The sequence below is a fragment of the Cavia porcellus genome, unplaced genomic scaffold (genome assembly GCF_034190915.1).
Source record: "Cavia porcellus strain 051 isolate PalLab524CR breed Dunkin Hartley unplaced genomic scaffold, mCavPor4.1 scaffold_3, whole genome shotgun sequence".
Taxonomy (NCBI): domain Eukaryota; kingdom Metazoa; phylum Chordata; class Mammalia; order Rodentia; family Caviidae; genus Cavia; species Cavia porcellus.
In genome coordinates this window covers 65,383,655-65,407,096 of record NW_026947486.1, presented here as the reverse complement: position 1 = coordinate 65,407,096, position 23,442 = coordinate 65,383,655, and the positions used below count along the sequence as shown (strand labels likewise).

Genomic DNA, 23,442 nt, shown 5'->3' with positions numbered 1-23,442 from the left:
CGGCCCATACATTGTGGAACCCAGCAATTGGGTGAATATCAGCAACACTGTAGAACACTAAGATACACATGTCAGACAACTAAGACTAACAGGATTGCAAAGACAAAAATACTCAGCAATGAGGTGAAAAGGACAAAACAAAAAAGCAAAATGTAATATCAAATGCCCAGGCCATCCCAAACAAGTACAGGAAGCATGGAAATTAGGGACACTGGAAGTCATATGCTTGAAATTTCTGAAAGGATAACAGGTAAAATAAAGAAACAAATCCATGAGGCTATAGAGGAAATCAGGTTAGAAACAATCCCTCAGGTAAGGAATAAAATGACCAGCTTAATAAAGGAGTTATGCAGCACAGATAGAGAAGACAAAAAAAATACAGGAGCATAAAATGATGGAAACATTGACCGAACAGTATAAGACAGAAATAGAATGCAGGAAACAAATTCAGTGAGAGATCCAGGAAATTAAAGATTCCATTTGAAGCTGTTTAAATGAAACTAAAGAGAGTTTTTCAGACCTTAAAGACATGATCACATCTAATTATCACAAAAGGAAAGAACCTTTAAAAATAACAAGGAATCATAAAATAATTCAACAGCTTCAAGGTGATGCAAAGAAAAACAAAATAAGACTGATAAGAGCCAATGAAAATTCAGGAGTCAACGTAAATGACATAAAAATATACTCGAACAAGTAACAGCAGAAAAGTTCCCAGATATTGGAAACTAAGCTGATATACAGGAAAGTGAGTTCTATAGAGAAAAGCCATAACCAAAAGAAATCTACACCCAGATATACAATAATCAACAACCCAGAAATTCAGCATAAAAACAAATACTAAAAGTTGTTAACAGAAAACACTCAACCTACCTATGAAGGAAAGCCTATTAGAATCATGGCAGACTTCTCATCAGAAACTTTCAACTGAAGATAAGCATGGAGTGAAGAATTTCAAGCCCTGAAAGAAAACAAATATCAACCCAGACTGATGTAACCTGCAAAGCTTTCTTTGGAAGTTAATGGAGAAACAGGATACTTCCATGACAAAGAGCAACTGAACAAATTCATGTCATCCAAACCAATCTTAGAAAGAGTACTGAGACACATACTAGAGAGAGACAAAAATGACTACAATTTCCAGACCAACAACAGAAATCACTAGGGAGGGCAAGCAATTAAATGAGATGGAAAACAGAGAACTAACAAAGAAATAACTCAAATTGATGCAATAAAGAATGAAAATGGTGATATTATTACATATTCTTTGAAAATTCAGAAGATCTTGAATATATACTTTGAACATCTTTACTCACAAAGTGTGGAAAACAGAGGAAATGGAAAGATTCCTAAAAACACATGAATTACCAAAACTGAATCAAGAAGATATAATTTTTTAAGAATCCAAAATCAGTTATCAAAATTGAAAATGCAGTTTAAAACTTTCCAACAAAGAAAAGCCCAGTCCCAGGTGGCTTCACAGATGAATTCTACAAGAAATTTAGAGAAGAGTTGACACCTATACTCCTCAAAATCTTCAGTGAAATTGAGAGGGAAATAATTCTCCCTAGCTCATTCCTGGAGGCAAGCATTAGTTTGATACTATCACCAATCAAAAAGGAGAACTTTAGGCCAATCTCCCTAATGAGCATCAAGGCAAAAATTGTCAATAAAATACTAGCAAACAGAATGAAACAAATCATCAAGAGTATTATACATCCTGATAAAGTGGGATTTATCCCAGGAATTCAGGACTGGTTCAACATATGCAAAACAATAAATTTAATATATCACAACAACAGAGCCAAAGACGAAAATCACATGCTCATCTGAATACATGCAGAAAAAAATACTTTTGATAATGTTCAACATGTGTTCTTCATAAGAAACTTAACCTATAATTGGAAGAGATGGTCTCTGCCTGAATCTGATAAAAACCATATATGACAAATCAACAGCGAACATCATAAAAAATGAAAAAATACTGGAAGTGTTCACTCTGAAGTCAGGAACAAGACAACGTGTCCACTATCACCACTCCTACTCAATATACTTCTGGAAACAATAGCCAGAGCAATTAGACAAGAGAGAAAAATAAAAGTAATAAGAATAGGAAAGGGAGAATGTACTATTTGCAGATGAGAAGTTACTTTACAGATAAGACCCCGAAAAAATACCGTAAAATACTGCTAGGGCTAATAAGCGAATTCATCTGCAGAGCAGTTGAACAAGGTTTACAGTCAAAAATCAATAGCCTTCCTGTACACAGACAAGAGAGTCACTGAGAGAGAAATTATGGAAAGAACAACTTTCACAATAGCATCCCCAACATGCAATACTTAGGAATCAACCTAACAAAGTATGTAAAAGATATATACAATGACAATTATAAAACTATGAAAAAGAGATGTAAGAAGGTGGCAGAAAGTGCAAAGTTATCCTTTGTTCTTGGACAGGAAGAACTAACCTAGTAAAAATGTTCATACACCCAAAAGTGTTACACGGATTTAATACAATTCTGATAAAAGTACCATTAACATAACTCACGGGTCTAGGGAAAATATTCCCAAAATTTATTTGAAAACAGAAGAGAGCTAAAATATGAAAGGCAAGGCAGGAGGCACCACAATCCTTACTTTAAATATTGCTATAAAGATACTGTGATAAAATCCGAATGATGCTGGCAAAAAAAAAAAAAAAAACACTGAGCTGTGAATCAAAAGAACACATTAGAAGATGCAGACACAACTACAAATACACTCACCATCTCATCTTTCACAAAAGGGCCAGCCATATTCACGGGATGAAAGATAGCATCTTTAATAAATGGTACTAAAAAACTGGCTTTCTACATGCAGAAGATTGAAACTAGACCTATGTTTATTACCATGCACTAAATTCAAAATGGATCAAAGATTTAAATATTAAAATAGAAACATTAAACCTACTGGAAGTTTAGGTAGATAGATTATCTTCAAGACATAGGGATAGGCAAAGGGTTTAGGAACAAAATACAATCCACTGGGGATACTTCAAAGAATCAACAACAGAATAAAAAAAAAACTTAACCAATTGTCCATCAGACAAAGACATCAATCAAAACATATAAATAACTGAAAAAAATCAGGCCTCCCAAATTCAAAGACCCAATCTAACATAGGCATCTGTGATGAATACACAGATTTCTTTTCAGATGAAGAAATACAAATGGCAAATAAATATATTCAAAGGTGTTTAGCATCACTGGTCATTTAAGATACACAAATTGAAGCAACATTGAAATTGAATGTCACTCCATAAAGAATGTCTATCATCAAGAAATCAAGCAAAAACAATCTTGGCAAGGCTGGTGGGATATATGGGCCCCTTCTCCACAGTTGGTGGGAGTGTAGACTGGTACAACCACTGTGGAAATAATTCTGGAGCTTCTTTTAAAAACTGTCATTTGTGGTCCTATTCAATTCAGCTATTCCTTTTCTGGGTATTGTCCCAAAAGAATTGAAAATATCATACCCCAGCAATATATGTTCACCCATGTTTATAACGGCACAATTTGTAATACCTATATCTTAGAAACAACTCAAATGCCCAACCACCAAGGAATGAATAGAAAAGATGTGTATTCTTATACAATGAAGTATTACTCAGCTCTAAAGGATAATCTTGAGGCTTTTGTAGGTAAATGGATTCAGCTTGAGTTTTTGCACATCAGTGAAATAAATCAAGCTCATATGTATAAATACCATATTGTCTTCTGAGTGTAAAAAGAATGGAAAGAAGAATAAGAACAAAAATGTACAGTAGATGCTATGACAATGATAGTGAAAGAAAATGCTAAAAACAAAAGAATTGGGATAGGGAAAGGAGAAGAGAATATATATATGTATGTATGATAGGCAACTGTACTACTAATTTCTGTTATTTCGTCGAAAAGAACAGTTTTTGTTTTCATTGTTTGAGTGTTTGATCAGTTTTTCACGCTGAAATCTAGTAACCTGAAAAACTATCTCTAAGATAACAAAACCAGAATACTAGCCAGAGAAACTCAGTAGTACATTAAAAGGGTTACACAGCCTGCTTTTTGAGTCACTCAAGAATGCACAGTTTGCTTTACATCAGAGTATCAATTAATATAATATATAATGTTAATAAAGTAAAATATCAAAAGACACATCATCTCAGTATTACAATGAAAACATACTTGAACCATCTTATGATAAAATCTAATCATAAAAATTCTCAAAAAATTAACTGTAAAAGGAAACTCTCATAGTCATTCCAATTATGGCCCCTAAATATTTAGTAAGATGACAATCAGTACAAGGGGAAGGAATGATCACTTAACAAATGATACTGTCATAACTGGTTATGTTTACATAAAATAAGAGATTTGGAACCCTAAATGACAAAAAAGGCAAATTAATGCAAAATTGATAATAGGCATGAATGTAATAAAAAGTCCTTAGATAAAATCATATGTGTAAATCTACTCTTCATGATCAACGTTAGGCAAAAGCTTTTAAATATGACATCAAAAGTATAAGCAAAGAAATAAAGACTAAATGATTCCATCAAAAATTCTTGGGGGCTGGAGATTTAGCTCAGCGGCATAAGTGCCTGCCTTGCAAGCAGGCAGTCGTGAGTTCAATCCCCGGTACCGATAAAAAGGAAAAAGACAAAAAAAAAAAAAAAAAAATTCTTACAAATTTGTTCTTTGAAAGACAATGCCAAAATGGAAGAACTGGCACTTTGCTGTAATCTCTGCTACTCAGGAAGGTAGGCAGGAGTTTCTTAAGATTGAGGGCAACTTAGGAAGCTTTCTTATACCTTGTTCTTAAAATTGCTGTGTTTTAAGTCAGAAATACTCCTCCAAAATCTTGTGTTGGTACGATAATCAAGTCAAGGCGGAACTGTACTGATGAGTGGATGTATCTATTGATGGGTTCAGTAGCTGAGTGTGCCTTTAGTAGGTGAGGCCTCGTTTTGGATGGATTAATGGGGTGTAAACTGAAAGCGTATGAAATGTATATTTCTGTACCTGTGGCCTCTCCTCCTTCTCTCCTTCCTGGCTAACATGGGGTGAGCAGTCTTCCTTCACCATATCCTTCCACCATGCTGTTTCTGCCTTTTTGTCAAATAATTATGCAGAGACTGAGATTTCTGAAACTGTGAGCTGAAATATTCCTCTCTTCCTTTAAGTTGTGGGTGTTGGATATTGTGTCTGCAATAAACAAGGGGACTAATATAGAAAAGTGCTACCAAGAATGGCTTTATTACTGTGACTGTGCGTATCCTGATCACATGGTTCAGCAGCCTTTTGAACTGCTTTCCATGATTCTGGAAAGGGTTGAAGATGCAGGGTGGAGAAATTCTAGAATACTGCAAGCTGAAGCTGATGGATATTTCTGGTTGGAGTTCAGAAGACAAGAATGCTGATAGTAATGCAGACAGTAAAGGCCAAACTATTGAAGTTTTAGATGAGAAGGATTCTAGTGAAAACAATTAGCAGTTCTACATTCTTTATTGTGCAAAAATTTGTCTGTTTCCTCCACAGCTTAAGATTTCACACGAGGTTAAATCTAAAGGTGCTAGACTAATTGATTGGGCATAGAAAGTTTCAAGGATGTCCAACATTCAGATTGTGGCATGGGTACTGGTGGTTGCTTTTATTCAGATCCACAGTAGGAAGCAGGAACATAAAGCAAGTGTGAAAAGTCTGCAGTTTTACCAAGATGGAAGTGGCTGCCAATTTGGGTACAAGGAGAGCATGGTTGTTTAAATGTGTCTTAATTACTTTTTACTCATTGCTAAGACAAAATACCTGAAGCCCAAAGTTGGCAAGGAAAGGTTTATTTCTTGCAGTTTTTGAAGATTTCAGTCGATACTCAGGCAGGCTGCAAGGCAGGCAGGCATGGCGGGGCCGCAGTTCATGGCGGCTGCAAACAGCAAGGCAGAAACTTGCAAAAGAGTAAGGCACACCTTTTCCCTGCCATTACATCACATCCTGGCTCCACCTCCATATGGGTGTATCACTGACACCATCAATCCAAGCACTAACAATGAATCAATCACAAATGCACAATGCAAACTCATGGGGCTTGGGGGACCACAGACATAAACCATGACAAAATTCTTACTATTAAATAGAAGCGAAGCACCTTGCATCAATATAAGAAGAAAAGACGGCTTGATGGCATGTCAGGAATTGGCCAGACTCCACTCTTTTTAAGCTCAAAAGTGTACATTCTGCTTTGAAAAGAGAGCCCCAGTACACACTATCATTCATAGCATTCTAATTAAGAGTTTCCTTCAAGTTCAGACATTCAGAGTTCGGCCATCCAGGAACTCAGTGGTCACTACACCTTTGGTCCACAGGTTCTCAACTACTGCCCAGTCTACATGATGTTGATCTTGCAGACATGAATAAGGCAAGGGTTGTGGGATAGTGGAGGCTTTCACCTAGATTTCAGAGATAAGGCTGGGAAATCAGTGAAGGAACCCCAGAGAGGATGATGCTTCAGTTGTGAGAGTGAAGCCATTACGCAGTGGAGACTGGATGAATTTGGAGATGCTACGAATGTGAACTGTCCATCCAAGCACATTTCTACCACAATATGCCCTAGGTGCTGGACATGTTCCTGAAAGATTTAATGTTTGCCTTTCTGGGTTTGTTTTTTGCTTGGTTCCATTTCTTTTTATACCCATATCTCTCTCCTTTGGAATGTGAATATATACCCTGTGACATTATATGTTTGGAAGTTCAGTTGGTGCATCTGGACCTAAAATTAGAACTATGATATTCTTGGAGGAGAAATAGTAGCAAGTAATCCTTCTCACACCTGACCCCATGAGTAATGCAGGCTACTTTGGCAAGAGAATATCATGTCCTAAATTTGGCTTGTTGCTTTCATTTTCAGTTTAAATGGCAGCATTATGACAAACTTGGGGTGAATACAGAGGAAGAAGCTGTATCAAATATAGTAACCGTAGCTGCTTTAAACTAACAGCATTATAAACCTAATAACAACAGTGATAATGAACCTATCCTCCAGCAAATGACTGAAACATACCTAGAATCTATTTCCCTGATGTGAAAGTGAAACGGTGGCCTTGAGGATTTTAGACCAAAAAATATCCAATATAAAGAAAACCAAGTTTCCCAGATACAACTGTATCACGCAAGAAAACTCTATGAAATCATAGATAAAACAAAGAATGTGAATAAATTTCTTATAAAGAACGTAGTCATTAGTGAATGCTAAATTGGCTGTAGAACAGTCGTCTCAAAGAATAGATTAGTGTGTCAAGTGCTAACTAATTTTGGTGCAGATACGAGTTGTGTGGGTTATGGGCAAGGAACACAGGCAATTATCTATCCAATTGATATAGAAAATGTCTACATAGAGTCAGATGCCTTCATGGAGGTAAAATTATCTTTATAAGACAAAGAAGAAACCAATTAGATATCACAGGACAAAGTAATCCCTTGACACTTCCATTGTCTGACCTTAAGGTCCTGCATCCTAATTTTCAGGAGGGGACATTGAGGTGATGTCAGAGTAACTCTGTTGTCACTAGGACCCACAGGCCTTATATCTCTGTTCTGTAATTGTGTCATAAGGCAGAAATAATTTTTCCAATTGGAAATGATTTTTCCGATGTAAATACTGAAACACTGTCCAGATGTTTTTTTGAGAGACAAGGGACGCTGCTGATATGGATGAATTTGGAAATGCAGTAAAATAATGAATGGAATAACGATAACCACCTGGGTGCAGTCATTTGGAATCATGTTATGCTCCACTGCTTTTAAACTTTACTATTTGATGCATAGTTGCTATAGCTTTTTATATGCATATTCTGTGAGCACTCACAAATTCCTAGGGGAAGTTCTCTCAAATGTGAAAAGCCTCTTGTAGGGTAGTGATACTGGGAATACCAAAATCAACAACTAAACTTCCATTTCTGTTCCATTTTCTACTATGGAAATAATATGGAATACAAGCAAGAGAAAACACAATCAGGATCTTGATGAAGAACTTAAAGACAGTAGAAGTATTGACACTATTTCTGCAGCTTAAAACAAAAGCTCCAAATATTCAAAGAAAACACACTAATAGTGGATGGGGGCTCAAGTGGGTTACTGCCAACTGATTCAGCCATTATACCTATAGCTACTGCACATCCAAACTTAAATGCAAGATTACCGTGTTGCTTCTGGTGAATTTGAATTTTATTTCTGTTTTCCTCTGATGCATATGAAAACATACAGAACAAATCCCTCTCCCTTCTTGTATGACTTGGTTTCAATACTTTGGTATCATTTTGGTAGGCCTCGATAAAGAACAGGTGGCAATGGCTGTTTGCTGACTCATGAAAGTTAAGTCACTTACGTGGAATACCGGCAAGCCACCCAAGACAAATTATTCAAGACAAATTTTTGAGAGTTATATGGTTTGAGTCTCAAAACTTAATCTCCAATACATCAAAGGGAGTTACTGAGTGTGTAGAAAATGAGACTTTTATTGTGGGAGGAAATACCCACCTCTTATTTGTTCTACATAAATGATAACAGAAACGTTGGAGGACAACAGCCATTTTATATATTATATTTAAGAGAGAAGCAAATGTAATTTCTAAAATGTGTCCTCTTTGTACAAAAGATTGCAAATTTATAGGAGCTGGGGCCTCATCTTGCTCATCCACAAAGGAAGACTTTTAGCAATCTGGGGATCATGCTTCTAAAATGTCTCCAAGGCTTGGTTGGTCTTAGGTTACTGATGGCTCAAAATAAATGTGGATGATATCACTGGGCATCAGCAATCAGTGAGCCCCAGTGGCAAGCCTGAAGACCCACCACTGTGAGGACCAGTCAGCATAACACCTGAATTTGAATGTAACCAACCTAAGAAATACTAAGGAAAATGCAGGTTGTATTTGCAATGTCTTTTGGGTAATAGCTAACAGCTTATTTGTCTATCTGTAACTACTGATATATAAAAGGCATCCTTCTGTGAAAATCACTTATGGAGATAAATGATAGTTTTATATTATGACAGTTTTAAAAAATTCAGTGCCTGATTAATTGGTCCCATTGCAATGGGCCTGTGAGAATACATAACCGCAGAATAATGTGGAAGGGAAAAACCATTTATCTTAGGGCGGGGAAGCAAAAGAGAGAACAAGTAAGGTGCTGGTGTCCCACTGTACCCTTCAAGAGTATGCCTCCAGTGATTTTAACCTCACACTAGGCTCTACCTCATAAAGATTTCACCACCTCCTATTACTGCTTAGTCAGACAACAAGTCAACACATGGGCCTCTCAGCAACAATAATGATGTAAACTACAGCATTGGGTTCCTGGCCCCAAAAATTCATATCAATCTCACAATGCAAAAGATATTAATTCGATATGCGGACTCCCAAGATCTTAATTGTTTCAGTATTGCTCAAGAGGGCAAATCCCAAGACTCCTCTGAGACTCAAGGCCCTAAGACTCAAACATGAGGCTCTATAAAACAATAATCAGGTCTCATAATTCAATGAGGCAATGGTGGATAAACACAGGATAAAAATGCCCATTCCAAAACCAAGGGAGAGAGAAATAGAATAGAATTGAATAGAATAGAGTTGGATTAAAGAAGATCAAACCACAGGAGAGTAAACACTAAATTCTAAAGCTCTATATCCAGTTTCTGAGACAAGTGGTGGCATGAGGAGACCTCGAAATAGCTTGGACAGTCCTGCCACTGTTGCAGTGCTAGTTGCAAGCCATAGGCATTCCTCTAGGACTGGTTTTCCTAGGTGACATTCCATGTTTATTGCATCTCTCCCTTAACAGTTCTTGATTATAACTTTGGCTTCACTCTCACAGGTGAATGCATCACCCTGTCAGGCACTACTTGCAGGGTTTCTGACACAATGTCTGGCCTCCCGGACTTTCCTTTAAAATCTTAGTGGAGTGTTGCATGACCCCATACCTTTGCATCATGAAAGACTCCAAAAGCGGTACCACATGGATCATACTGGGTGTCTTCCAATATGACAAGGTGTACCTGGGACTGCTTAAATCACAGTTGCATTGATTTCTTAGTGCCTTATTGGCTGAACACAGGCAAGCAAACATACAGGAACTTTGGGAGATACAGGGCACTTCAGGTCTCTGTTTCAAAAGATTCTTCCCTGGATAGTCTTTGAAAAATTTTGTAGTTTTGCACTTCAGAATTTATATGGATGGCTATGGTCTTGCAGATTCCTAAGGAATTTTAAAAGTTTCTTTTTTATAGTCCCGGTACAAAAGTCCCTGTGTGTCCATTCCTTTCTTTACACATGGTCCTTTTCTGGCTGAGCTGTCCATTTTTCAATTTTTTCTGTACTGCTTCTCTTTATTCCTGATTTTTACTGTAAATATGACTAAATCATCTAGTAATGCTTATATAATGACCTGAATGCTTTGATGCCTTAAAAGCTACTTCAGCAAGAAAACCATTCCAGGGCCGGGAATATAGCTCAGCAGCACAGTGTCCACCTGGCAAGTGCAAGGTTGTAAGTTCGGTCCCTGGTACAGAAAAAAGTAAAGAAACAATCAACAGCAATAAAAAAAAAAAAAAAAAAAAAAAAAAAAAAAAAACCAAAACACCAATCCATCCGTTTAAGCTTTTCTTGTCATAAAATCTCAAGGCATAGATACTATGTTGACAAAATCTTTATCACAGTTTAACAATGATGGCCTTCATTCCAATTTCCAGAAAGTTTTATTTTTATCTGAGACCTCAGCATCACCTGTCATGTTTACTTGTTTATCAGTATTCTGGACTTCTGAACGGCCACAAGCATCTCACCTTAAGCAATGTTTGTGGCATTCTCGATATTTTTTTCAGGTGACTCCTCCAAATATCTCTAAATTATACCTGTAAGCCAGTTTCAAAGAATCTTCCACATCATCACATACTGGTAGAGTAATGGCAAACTCTAATACTTCTGTCAATATTCTGTGTTAATTTTCAGTGATTATTTTTTAAAAAGCTAGTTATAATCATCTTATACAATAAAATTTTTATTTTGGCTCAAGTTTGGGAGACTTTTTTCCATGATTGATTGATCCTCTGACTTTAAACCTATATCAGAATATCATGACAGGAGCTCATGGTGGAGCTAAATTGCTCCACTCATGCTAAGAAAGTCAAAGAGACTGGGGTCCCACAATTCCCCTCAAGGAGATGTTTCTAAGAAAATGAAAACCTTCCACCAGACCTACCTCTTAAGGTTTCTACCACTAGTTAAATACTGCCCAATAGTGCTAAGCTGGGGGGAGGAGTTTATCATGTGAGTCTTTGGGGCCAATTATAGCATTCACCAATTTCTGCTTTATGTTTAGTTTCATTCTAACAACCAAGTGCAATAGCCCAATAAATGAATAATTTCAGGGACAAAATCTACAGTTGTGACAACTTTCTCCAATATTTAATATGTGCACCGAACTAAAAAGTGATATTTGATGATGTGTTTTGAAACTGTGGAGTACACAAATCTGGAATGAAGGCTTTAAAACCTAATTGGCAGGTGTAGAAAAGATTCTGAAACCACTTTTTGACACTGTATTGCTGAATGCTTTTTAAGCTTCAATGCTCCCTTTTCCCCAGCACCTCATATTTGAGCAAGCTGCCAAGAACTCTCAGGCAATTGCTTTTTAGGAACCAATGGGTGGTTCAAATCATAGAAGCCCTATGTTGTGCCGTCAGAACTCATAACAGTTCTACTCTCTTACCAAATCACAAACCAAAGCCACTTATCCTTCTACACTCTGTCAAGCCATTTTTCACACCCTGAAGTTCAGAACCGACCCTTCTCTTCTTTGCAGGTAGAATTATGAAATTTACTCATGTTTCCTTAGTAAGTATATGTCATCAGTATGAACATGTAATCCAATTTTTTGGTGAGATGTGGGCCTGTCCTATTGTGTACAATAGATCCTTTCACGACCAATCTCTGTAGCATACTTGTAAAATGGCTACTATATACATCTTTGAAGTTTGTTGCAGAGCTATATTACATGTTCTATGCCTGCAGAGCAACTGCTTTCAGTAAGTGACACAAGAAGTGTTCTTTCAAGCATGAAGCTACAACTGTCATCTGGTCACTCAAATTTCCTCAAAGCAGTGTATCAATACTCAAAGAAAGGAGTCTGCCTACCAATGAGACCAACCGACCCTGATTACAATGCAAGATGAAGGGTTGTTGTTATATAATGTAGACAGGAAAAATATGATCTACACTACCGGTATTCTCTCGAAGAATTTGCACAGCAATAATGGTAGAACCAGCATACAATAGCTTTTGATTTCATCATAATTGAATAGTTATTTACACTCAAGGTGTTTGTTAATTGGAAGTGAATAGAATGAAGAATCTCGGGCTGCTGAGTCAAAAAACATTCTAGGAAGCATCTTTTACTATCTGATGTGCTTAGGGATGATCCGTTGAAAATACTGCCTTCGTCCCTTTATTTGTCTTAAACTGGGTGTGAATTATATAGCATTTATTAAACACCTTCAAACTACTGTTTTTAACACCTCAACTCTCCATTCTAAAGCATCCTTTTCAACATGTATGATTTCTAAGTGGGTTTTATTATGTTGATTTCAAATTGTCCCTCTGTTCCTCTTCATTCATGTTTTGTATATTGCTGATATTTTATTTATGTGCTTTTTAATTAAATGACAGTGAACAGACTGGTGTAAAGTGTTTTTAACTGGACACTGAAGCAAGTCACATTTCGTATTTGCTAGGGAGCATAACAATCGGACCAGTGAACATAAAGTTAAAAGAGCAGGGTTCCATTGAGCTTCTACAACAGCCTTATGACTCAAATCTTAAGGGAAACTAAGGATCAGGCTCATTTATTGGACACAGGACCTATTAAAATTTGCTTCCTAGCACAAGAACTATAGGAAGATGTATGGAGGTTAATCCTTTGTTTACCCTTCCAGGCTTCTCTCTCATCACCAGCATATCTAGACTTTTCTGCCTTGTCCATCAACAGCAAATTCAAATGTTTCTCATTTTGTCTGCCACCTGTATGACAAAACCTTTCTTGACTTTCTCTGTCACTAGAACTTAGGATACAGTCACAGTGGGTTTGTCCTTGCAGTGGTGAAACCTCCACTAGAAAGCTCTCAGGTTTCCTAGCAACAGCGGTCCTCTGTTACCTCATTGCTCCCAGGATGCCCCGCGGCAAGAAGCCTCAGAAAGGTAGAGGCAGCCATTTTCCCCAGCATAGCAACTACAACCCGATGTGTGCTCCTGTTGAGGTCCTTGCTGCACTTTGATTCAGCCATGTCTGAGCCTGGCAAGCAAGATGGAGCCCCAGGAGGAAAATGGCAGATGTGATGAAGTAGCAAGTCTGGACCTCAGACTGCTCCTAGATGTCCTAGTGCCTAAGCACAGGGCCAAAGCAATGGCCTCTGAAGCTCTTTAGATGGTTATCGGAAACTCTGAGGAAGAAGATGAGCAAGAGGAAGCCCAAGTCACCCTCAGCAAGAACCAGGATATACAGCCCATAGAAGAGGAGGATGAAGAGAAGAAAGAGGGCAAAAAACAAGTGAGTGAGGAGAACGGAGAAGCAGCAGGTACCAGTGAATTATTCTTGGGTTTCGTTGTACCTGTTCTGTGATTTAGTCTGTTCCCTTGTACACAGTGTCTACCAAAATGATCCGGTCCTCCTCTGGCTTCAGGGTAGTAAGGCACCACCAGAGAAATCTGAAGATCTGGGATAGGAACCTGTGCACAGAGAGCTAGAAGGGTCAGGTGTGGGAGGTGGGGTCTCAGAGGATGAATACTTAGCAGGGGAGCCTTGTGGTGAGAGGAAGAGGAGCCTGCAAACAGGGCAGCATCCCAGAAGGCAAAGAAAAGTGCATGCAGTGGCTTAAGTCCAAGTCCAGTAAGACTGGCCCTGTGGACCCAGAGGGGCAAGGCTGGGAGCAACAGCAGTCTTTGGAACTTTGCAGCCAGAGTAGCTGCAGCTGGCTCCCTTGTAGATCATCCCCTGAGCTTGTCTGATGTCATTAAACAATGAGTTCATTTTGTCAAACATCTTGTGGCCTATTGAGCCCAGAAGAAGCCACATTCTCTAAACACCTTACAGTCATGAGAAAAAGCATTGTAATTCTACAACTTTGTGTTTGATGAGGAATAGGAGATAGTATAATGTATGAACAGCCAGAAGGTGAAAGATTGTGTTTAGTGCAGTTCAGGAAGATACTTGGGCAGAAATGGAAGGAGAAACTCAGGGTAAAGATTAAAAAAATGCATTCTTCACTTTTGGTTACAGCTTTTTAAACTGAAAAACGTTGCAGGATGGACCAAGAAAATGATACGTGATTGCTAGATTCCTTGAAGAGTGTAAGACTGATATTTTCAGTGTTTGAGGAACCAATAAACTTTAATGTAGGCTTGTCTTTAAGACAAATTCTTAATCAAGATGGTTCTGAAAAAAAAAACAAAACAAAAAATTTTACAAAAACAAAAACCAAAACTAACTTATGTAAACAGACTCAGATTGTTCTAATCTCTTTCTCTTCATGAGTCAAAAATAATCACCAGCACAGGATGTGAGAAAGAGGGGAAATGTCCCCATAACTGTGGAGTAGAGAAAATATGAGAGCCATGAAAGTATTTTATCAATCAGTAGGAGTGGGGCCCAGTGGTCTTTGAGGTTTTTTATTTTCTTAAATGATGCTACTCTACAGGTTTTTCAATGTAGGCAACTAGGTGCTAAAGTGTAACTTGGAACAGTTTTCCAATGACATTTTAGCCCTGAAGTCTCTATCATCACTTGCTAAGAATGCATTGCTAATTAGTATAAATCTGTAGTTGAAGAGGCTCAAGAAGGCAAAGGTAAGAAGAAAGACGAGAATGAGGAAAAAAATGAAGAACTAGAAGAAGGAGAACAAAAGTACTAATAGTGACAGGTAAACCTCTCTTGAGAACTCAGATATATGTTTGTAACCTTGAGTATTAACTAACCATTCCTCTCATAGTCCTTGTACTTATATCTTTATGTTTTCAAATTCCTTCATAAAATAATAAAACATTGTTAAAAATCATTTTAAAAATAGATCAATGTTGACAACATACTTCCACATTAGATAAAGTTAACTTCATTCTGACGTGTACATCATTCTAAAGTGCAAGACCTTTATTGTGTAGTTGCAAGGTTACTACAAAGAAATTTAACAGTCTTTGTAGTGGAAACCAGTGGAGAAAGGTCACTAAACACAGCAGCTGAAGCAACTGGGCCATGTACTAAGTGATTATTTATCACATGACCACACAAACATAGTTTCATAAAAAGGAATGCCTTTGAGAAGGTTGATTATTGAGAGAGTAGGAAAAATTAAGGAGTTCAAGTGAGACACTTCATGACCAATCCACAAATAGTTCAGTTTATTTTTCATAGAGCATTCAAACAAAAACAGATTGTTGTTTATTATGGAATTGGAAGTTAACATATACATCTCTACTTGTCTACTTTTCTGAATGATTTTTTCTGTGGCCATCTGATAATCTCATTCTTATTTTACATATATGAACTTGAAAGACCTGGGATTTAAGGAAATATATATGGTTTATGTAAAAAAAAATCATGAGTAGAGACACTTAAATCACAGAGTAGCTTATCAATGAAGAAAATCCAGCCATTCATATATATCACTAAGATACCAGCAAGATTGACTTGATCCCCCTATTGAAACCACTAAATTTTTGAGAAAGCTGATATCAAAGGGTCTGTGTTGCAAGTTGAAAGGTTTTATTTCAATTTTTGTTTTTGCTTTTCCTTACTGAGATGCAGATGTACATACAATGGATTCAGACTTCAAAAGTCTTTAGTGTGAGTTAATGGTGTACAAATATTAATTGTTTCTTATTTTATCCTACAGTTGGAAAACAAGAAAGCAATTGATGGAGAAAGGAAAAAATATATTTGTTCTTCATTAATTACATAGTTTTCTGTATTTATTTAAAGAGAAAGAAACCAACAAATTGAGAAAAATGGGTAGGAATAAAACAGAATTACAGAAAAATAAGCAGAAATCACCAGTTGATAAGTTACATATGATCATCTTAGAAATAGTTGTTCAGGTTACAAAATTAAAGTATGTAAAGTGACATTCAAATAGTGAGACTGCCAACAGTTCTGCTCGATGATTGAACAGAAACTTAGTAATACGGTTATCAGTCTTACACAATTGTATTTTATCTTAAAGAGGGTAAGATTAAACATATGAAAACAGAACAAAAGAGTTCAAAAAGATGTCAAAGCAAGTCCACTGGAAATCTTCACTGTTTATGTTATTGTCTCTAGTTTTATTTCAGTTAGTTACCATCTTCACACCCATTGAATACGTACTGCATACTATAGAACTAATCAAATCATTACAGGATGCTGAAGGCTTTTTAGGTCTTCAAGATCTGATGTTGGAGAACACAATAATGACTGCCATAATGTCTCTCATTCTCTTCATAGTAGCTGTCCTTATCTTTACGTATGCTGAAATTGAACTTAAGAGACTAGACTAATATCACTTTGAACGGTGAATAATAGTATAGCTATATTTTATATCATAATGCTACATAATTAGCATTGTGTTTCTTAGTGTCTCTTCATCTTCAGCATATCTGTTCATTAATTATTGCATTATATAATCTGTTCTCGAAAATAGTTTTAAATATTCTTCCCATGTGTGAATTTCTACATGTATATGTATTCTCTCTGTATTATAGGGAAAAACAAATCAAAACAAGACAACAAAATAAATTCCTAGAAATACATGAAATGAAAAAGACATATAGGACCACAATATTTGGTGATCTACAGTAGTTACTATGCTTTCTCTTGTTATTTTCAATAGAATTGTCCACATCATCAGGCATTAAACGTATCATTAAACATAACCTTACATAGCTATTTTATTAAAAACACAACTTTGAAGTTATTTTAGGACTTGAAAGCAGTTAATAATCAAAACCAGATTGGATATCTTTTATATCTTGTCATCTTCAGAGTAGTTTTCTCCACTCCCAGACTTAATACTATCAAGGATACCATATCCTAATGTAATCAATCAAGGATAAACTGCAGTCTAATGAACCAGCTTCAAATACGATCAGTCATAGTAAGACAAAGTAAGTAATACAGGGTTTCAGTTAAGTTAATAAGAAATAAAGATATTTACCATGGTATAACCTGCTATTTTGGGGTTAGCTGTCTGCGCCCTCAAATTGAATATGGTAGACATACGAGAACAAAATATAATCAAACTAAACAGACCGATAAGATTACTGAGACTTTTAAATCGAGATACACTATTAACAATATCCTCTGCCTTCCTTTTTTAGATAATTCCTCCCTTTTCCCTTTCTCGGGTTGCTTTGTATATTTTGAGTGCCACAAGCTCTTTTAGTTTTAAGATTAGGGGGCCAACCTGTTATCTATCTGAGTGTTGCTAAACCTTTTTATCCCTGAACTTGATCTTGAGCTGTACTACTTTACTTTACTAAACTCACAAGGTTGTCCGTCCTTCTAGCTGTGTAGTTCCAAACTGCCCAAAAGTGTCATAGCTTTGCAGTCTAGCTGAGGCTGCTGGATGAGTTGTCCCTATTTCTCCCTGGTTTCCTATCACATATAGTGTTGTTTTCTCATCTTTGACTCTCAGTTTATTAACCCTCTTTCAGGTTGAGTGTATCTCCTATTCAGAGCATCTCAATGGATCTTGCCTCCTAGTCTACTCTGCCTGTGTTTCTTTTTTGTTAGTGTATCTGAGCTACCTATAATAAAGATTGTAGCTTACCATCTTTGTCTCATTTCTGTATTTTATTCTTCTGTGATTATTAGTCCACTTTACTCCTTCATTCTACTGTCTACCCAGTTAACTGAGGCCTCTCTGTCACTGCTGCTGGAATCCTGGTATTTTTCCTCTTTCTCTCTCTCTCTCTCTCTCTCTCTCTCTCTCTCTCTCTCTCTCGTCCTTCAATATTTTTTGTAGGGTTGAGTTGGTGGCCATGAACTCCCACAGTTCCTCCTGGCCTTGGAAAAATCTTATTTCTCCATTAATTTTAGGAGAGAGTTTTTCTGGGTACATTAGTCTTGTTTGCAACTTTTTTTCTTTCAGGGCTTGGATAATTTCTCCCCAGGCTCTTCTCAATTTGAGAGTTTGTGTTGATAAATCTGTTGTTATTCTGATAATTCCCATTGTAGATTATGTGCTTCTTTTCCCTGGCTACTTTTAGTATTCGGTTCTATTGGTGAATTTCTGGAATCTTGATTATTATATGTCTGGGTGTAGATCTGTTTTGTTTGTAGGTGGCTGGAGTTGTGTATGCCTCATTTATCTGGATATCATTTCTTTTTGCTTACTTGGGAAGTTTTCCTTAATTGTATCTGTGAATATTCTTTATAGTTCATTTTTGTTACTCCTGCTTTTTCACTCACATTTTTCATTCTTAAGTTATAGATCCTCTTGTCATCTTCTAGCCTTTGTATTGTTTCTTCCTGCTTCCTTGTTATTTTTAAGAGTTGCTTCTTTCATGATCACACACCATAAATCTCTCTTCAAAGTTGAAAAGTCTAACTTTAGTTTGTGTCGAGGCATTTTGCCAGCTTTCAATGGAGGTTTTTAGTTTCCTGGTAGTCTTTTTGGATCTGTTTCATGTATTCTAGATTATGTTTATGTTCTTCATGAAAAGTTTCTCTTCTTCTCTGAGTTACTCCCTTCTTCCACCTGTGTTCTCTTGGGAAGGGCTTATCACTTCTTTAATTAATCTTTTTATAGCTTGCCTGACTTGGATCAGAAGTACAGTTGTACATTTGTCTATGAGGTCAGGAAGGTATTTTTTTATGTCCGCTGAAGCTGTATCTAATATTGCATGATTACAGCACTGTTTCTCTTCTGTCTTTATCTCTTCTTGGCTGATTTACAGGGTCAGCAGCTGGAGGTTTTTTTTTTTTTTTTCTTTGATCTCTTGTCATGTTTCTGGTTTCTCCCAGAAGGGTGTGTCTGGGGGGTTCTCTGGCCCTCTCCATATTGCTTACGACCTTTCTGAAGCGTCCTGACTGGGGTTTTGCTACTCTCCTCAAATCTCTGTTACCTGAGATATGTTAAACTCCCTCCCAGGGGCTTGGAATGGTGCAGGGACACTCACCCCTGCCCACCCAGTCCAGATTTCAGGGCATAGGCAAGCAGGCCCAATTCCCTGAAGCTGGTCAATCATGGCAGGAAACCAGAAACTTCTGGTTCTGTAATACTCATTTTTGTCTGAAGAGGAGTTTTCAGAAGCAGCTTCCCTGGGCTCTGTTCATGGCAAGGGCTCTGTGGGGCTCTGGCTGCATGGGTCTGGTGGAGGCAAAGACACATTCACCCACCCAGGGAACGTGATGAGCCCTCTGGCAGTTTGGCCCGCTCAGCACAGGCTACGTGGGTTCGGGTCCTTCCGTGAGCATGGAGTGCAAAGGTGGGGATGCATTCCAGCAGGTCCGGTTCCACACCCGTGATGCCGCTACACTCCCTGCTCCTGGAAACCTCCAGGAAGTGGCCCTAGTCCAGGGAGGTAGCAGATGTGGTGGAGGTGGTGGTTGTAGTGACAGTAGCCGTGGCTCCATTGGGCTCTGGTGGTGCAGGCCTGGAGGTGGCAAAGACGCACTCACTCAGCTGGGGACCTCAGGGACTTTCTGCTGGCTGGGGCCTGCTCAGCGCCAGTGCCTTGGGTTCCAGTCCTTGCCGTGAGCTGTGTGTTCAAAGGTGGGGATGAGTTCCAGTAGGTCCAGTCCCCTGCCTGTTGCACCACAATATGCCCTTATCCTGGGGCCCTTCTGGATGTGGCCAGGATCCAGGAAGGCAGTGGAGGGGCTGAACGTGATGGCAGCAACACCACATGAAGTTCTGTGGTGTTCTGGGCAGCAAGGCCTGGTGGTGGCAAAAACACAATTGCCTGCCTGGGGACCTCAGGGGCACTCTGGTGGCGGGGGCCTGCTGAGCGCTGATGCCATGGGCTCAGGTCCTCGTGCCACCAGTGAGTGCGATGGTGACAATGCATCCTAACAATTTGGTCCCAAGCCTGCAGGGTCACAACCTGTCCTCTTCTTTGAGCCCTCCTGGATGAGGCCCGCATTCACGGAGGCAAAGCTAGTGGCTGGGGCTGGAACAGCATGTGGGTGCCCAGTGGTTTCAATCCCTCAACCTCTGTGGGGCCCCAGGCCACAGAGTCAGAGGGGGAAGCTGGAGGTAGTGGGGATGGCCTGTCTCATTAGCAGCCCAGAGGCACTCAGGGCTCCATGGTGGTGCAGACAACCAGGAATGTATGTTTGATTCGTTTATCTCACCTTAGTTTCTTCTGGGGACAAGAGAATTCCTCTCCTTCTGTGTGAGGCTCCCCATGTTGTTTTATGTTGAGTTCTAATTGAGTATCTCATGGAGCCACTGTAGCTGGCTGTTATCTATCCTCCATCTTAGCTCGCAATCTAATATTTAAGATTTCTTTCCCTGTGATGGTCCTCTGGTATTTTGATTATGATGTTATAAAGTGGTTCTCTTTTGGTTTTGGATATGTGGGGTTCTGTCTGTATTACATATGTTTATTTCGTTCCTTCTCTTTGGAAAGTTTTCTGCCTTTACTATTTGGACTGTCTTCTGATTTTTCACTTATTTTACTTACCCTTAATTAGTCGTCTTTGTGTCATATAGCACACACTGAACACTTTTTTCTACTTATGGTGTTGCTATAAAATTGTTCATGAATATTTTGGTTGGAAGTCATCACTATTTTATGGCTCTGACAGTTTGACTTCATATTGTTTCTTTCTGGTACCCATTCTTTTGATATAACTTTTAATTTCCTGGATTTCTGATGGAGCAATTATTTCATGAATTATAATTCTTTCTTAAACTCATCATTTATATTTTGTGTTATTTTGTTTTATTCAGCTAGACTTTAGGTAGTGTCTTCTTAAAGCATCTGGATCATATTTATTCAATTATCTGCTTAGTTGTATCTTTTGCAATCACCCTTAGTTTCCCTTTGATCTGCTTTCTAATATCTTCTATTATGCTTTTGAGTAATTTGGGTGTATAGCTTATACTATTTTCTCCCTTGATGCCTACTGAGTTAATTTTGGAGAAGCTTAGAATTTTGGGAGTTATTTGCCTTCTTTTCTCATGTTTCTTTTGATTTTGTTTGTTTTGTGTTGAGATTTGTGGATAATTATAGGATAAAACATGTTTGCTAGTATTGAGTTCTCTATAGACACTTCAAGAATGTACTTATGGTATGGATAAGTATAAACCTTTGCCTTTATTCCAAGATCTGACCACTTCAATTAGTTTAGAGGGGAGGGTGAAGTGTAATTGGCCCAAGATTGAGTTCTCTAGGAATGTACCTAGTATTGATAATGTCAAAAATTAGTTTAGTTGTTAGCTTACAGAGAAAAATTCATTAATAGAAATAATTATGAGACCCTAGAAATGTCAAGCAAAACATCTTCAATAGTATCATTCGAGACAAATGAGACAACAGCATACCATAAGAAACAGTTCAGTACCACCCTTAAGCTTACGGAAGAAATCCACATGTAGAATGCAAACATCAGACAACTCAGGAGTTAACTTACAGCTAATATATATAACTGCATCAGATGTATCTCTGCTAATGATGAAAGGCAATTCAACAATAATTCTATAAAGTTAAGTATCTTAAAATTAATGAAGTTTAATGATTACAATATTGGAGATACAGGGCATTGATAATGAGGTAATACAAAAAGAACAATTTGAAACCTCAAATTATAGGATAAGAGAAAGAGGAGAGAAGATGTGTGAAAAAGGGTACTACTGAGAAGTAGAAGGATGTCTAGTGAATTTGGTAAAGTTAATTGAAAAATGTGATGAGAAATAGAAGATAAGAGAAAAAATGAGAAAAAGAAGAAAGTATATGTAAAAATAAAAATAAGAGAAACATTAAAACATAAATATTCAGTGTCAAAAGAGCAATAAGAAAGAAGAAATAAAAACGGGGAAAAAGAAGACAGGAAAAGAAAATTCTCCAAATTCCAATAAGTTAGTAAACGCGAAAGATCGCACTTCAGCAGCCATCAGCAGACACTGCACACAAATACCCAACTCAGTAGGAATGCAGCAGTGGGCTCTCTCCCAAGGATGCTTCCCCCCACCACCACCACAGGTAGCCAGGTTGGGCTAGGAAAAACAGAAGCCAGCCCTGCACCACCATACTCAGTGGCCACCATTGGATACTTGTAGCCAGCATTGGCCAGGAGAACCAAACAGTCATGCTCCAGAGAATTTGTAACCAGTGCAGAGAGTGCTTGGGACTCCACTACCCACTTGTTTGGGCGAACCCAAGAAAATGTCAAGACAAAAGCAAAAGTCAGTCCCTAGACTCCAACCTAAGCAGAGCAAGTCCAGGAGAGGAAAACCTGAAAGAGATTATGAGTCACACACTTGAAGTTGCTGAAATGATGGTAACTGAAATAGAAAACTTCAAGTGGCTGTAAAAGAAATTAGAATAGATATACGATCTCAGGTAAAAGAAGAAATAAAAAAACATAATAAAAGCATTGCTAAGCATTCTAAATAAGACATAGGTTAAAAAAAAACAGAGGAACATAGGACAATGAGGGAAGCCTTGAGTAAAAAAAAATGAGAGATTTAGAAAGCATGAAACAGATTCAAAGAGCTATCCAGAATATTAAAAATCCCACTGAAAGCTAGGAAAACTGCCTGAAGGAAACTGAAGTTAGACTTAGTGACCATGAAGACAGGTAAGTGTAGCTTGTGACTGTGAAAGGAAAGACTCTAAAAAAAATAAGGAACCAGGAAATAGTAATTCATTGACCATGAGATGATACAGAGCAAAGTAACTTAAAAATAATAGGCATCAGTAAAAAAGTAGGAGTCAACGCAAATGACATTAAAATTCTATTTACAGAAGTAACAGCAAAACACTTCCCAACCATGGGAAAAGGACATAATATACAGATAAGTGAGGCATATAACACTCCAGCTAGACATAGCCAGAGTAAATCTACAGAGATACATAATGAATCAGGATTACAGAAATTCAACACAAGAATAGAATATTAAAATCTGTTAGAGGTCAGCTATAAAGGAAATCCCATCAGAATCATGACAGACTTCTCAGCACAAATCATCAAGTCAAGAAGAGTTTGGAGTTAAGTATTTCAAGTCCTGAAAAAAACTCCCAACCCAGACTGATGTACCCTGCAAAACTATGTTTCAAAATTAATGGAAAAACAAGATACTTCTATGACAAAGAATAACTGAAGGAATTCATGACCACCAAGCCAACCCTACAAAGAATCCTGAAGAACATTCTAGAGTTAGATTTAAAAAAAGATCACTCTTCCAGGAACAG

At 37.7% G+C, this 23,442-nt stretch overlaps 1 pseudogene; it reads right to left on the bottom strand.

Annotated features, from left to right (window-relative positions):
- The window catches only part of LOC100721235 (heterogeneous nuclear ribonucleoprotein U-like), an 84,812-nt pseudogene extending 71,475 nt beyond the window's left edge, over positions 1–13,337 (bottom strand).
- Between the last annotated feature and the right edge of the window lie 10,105 nt (positions 13,338–23,442).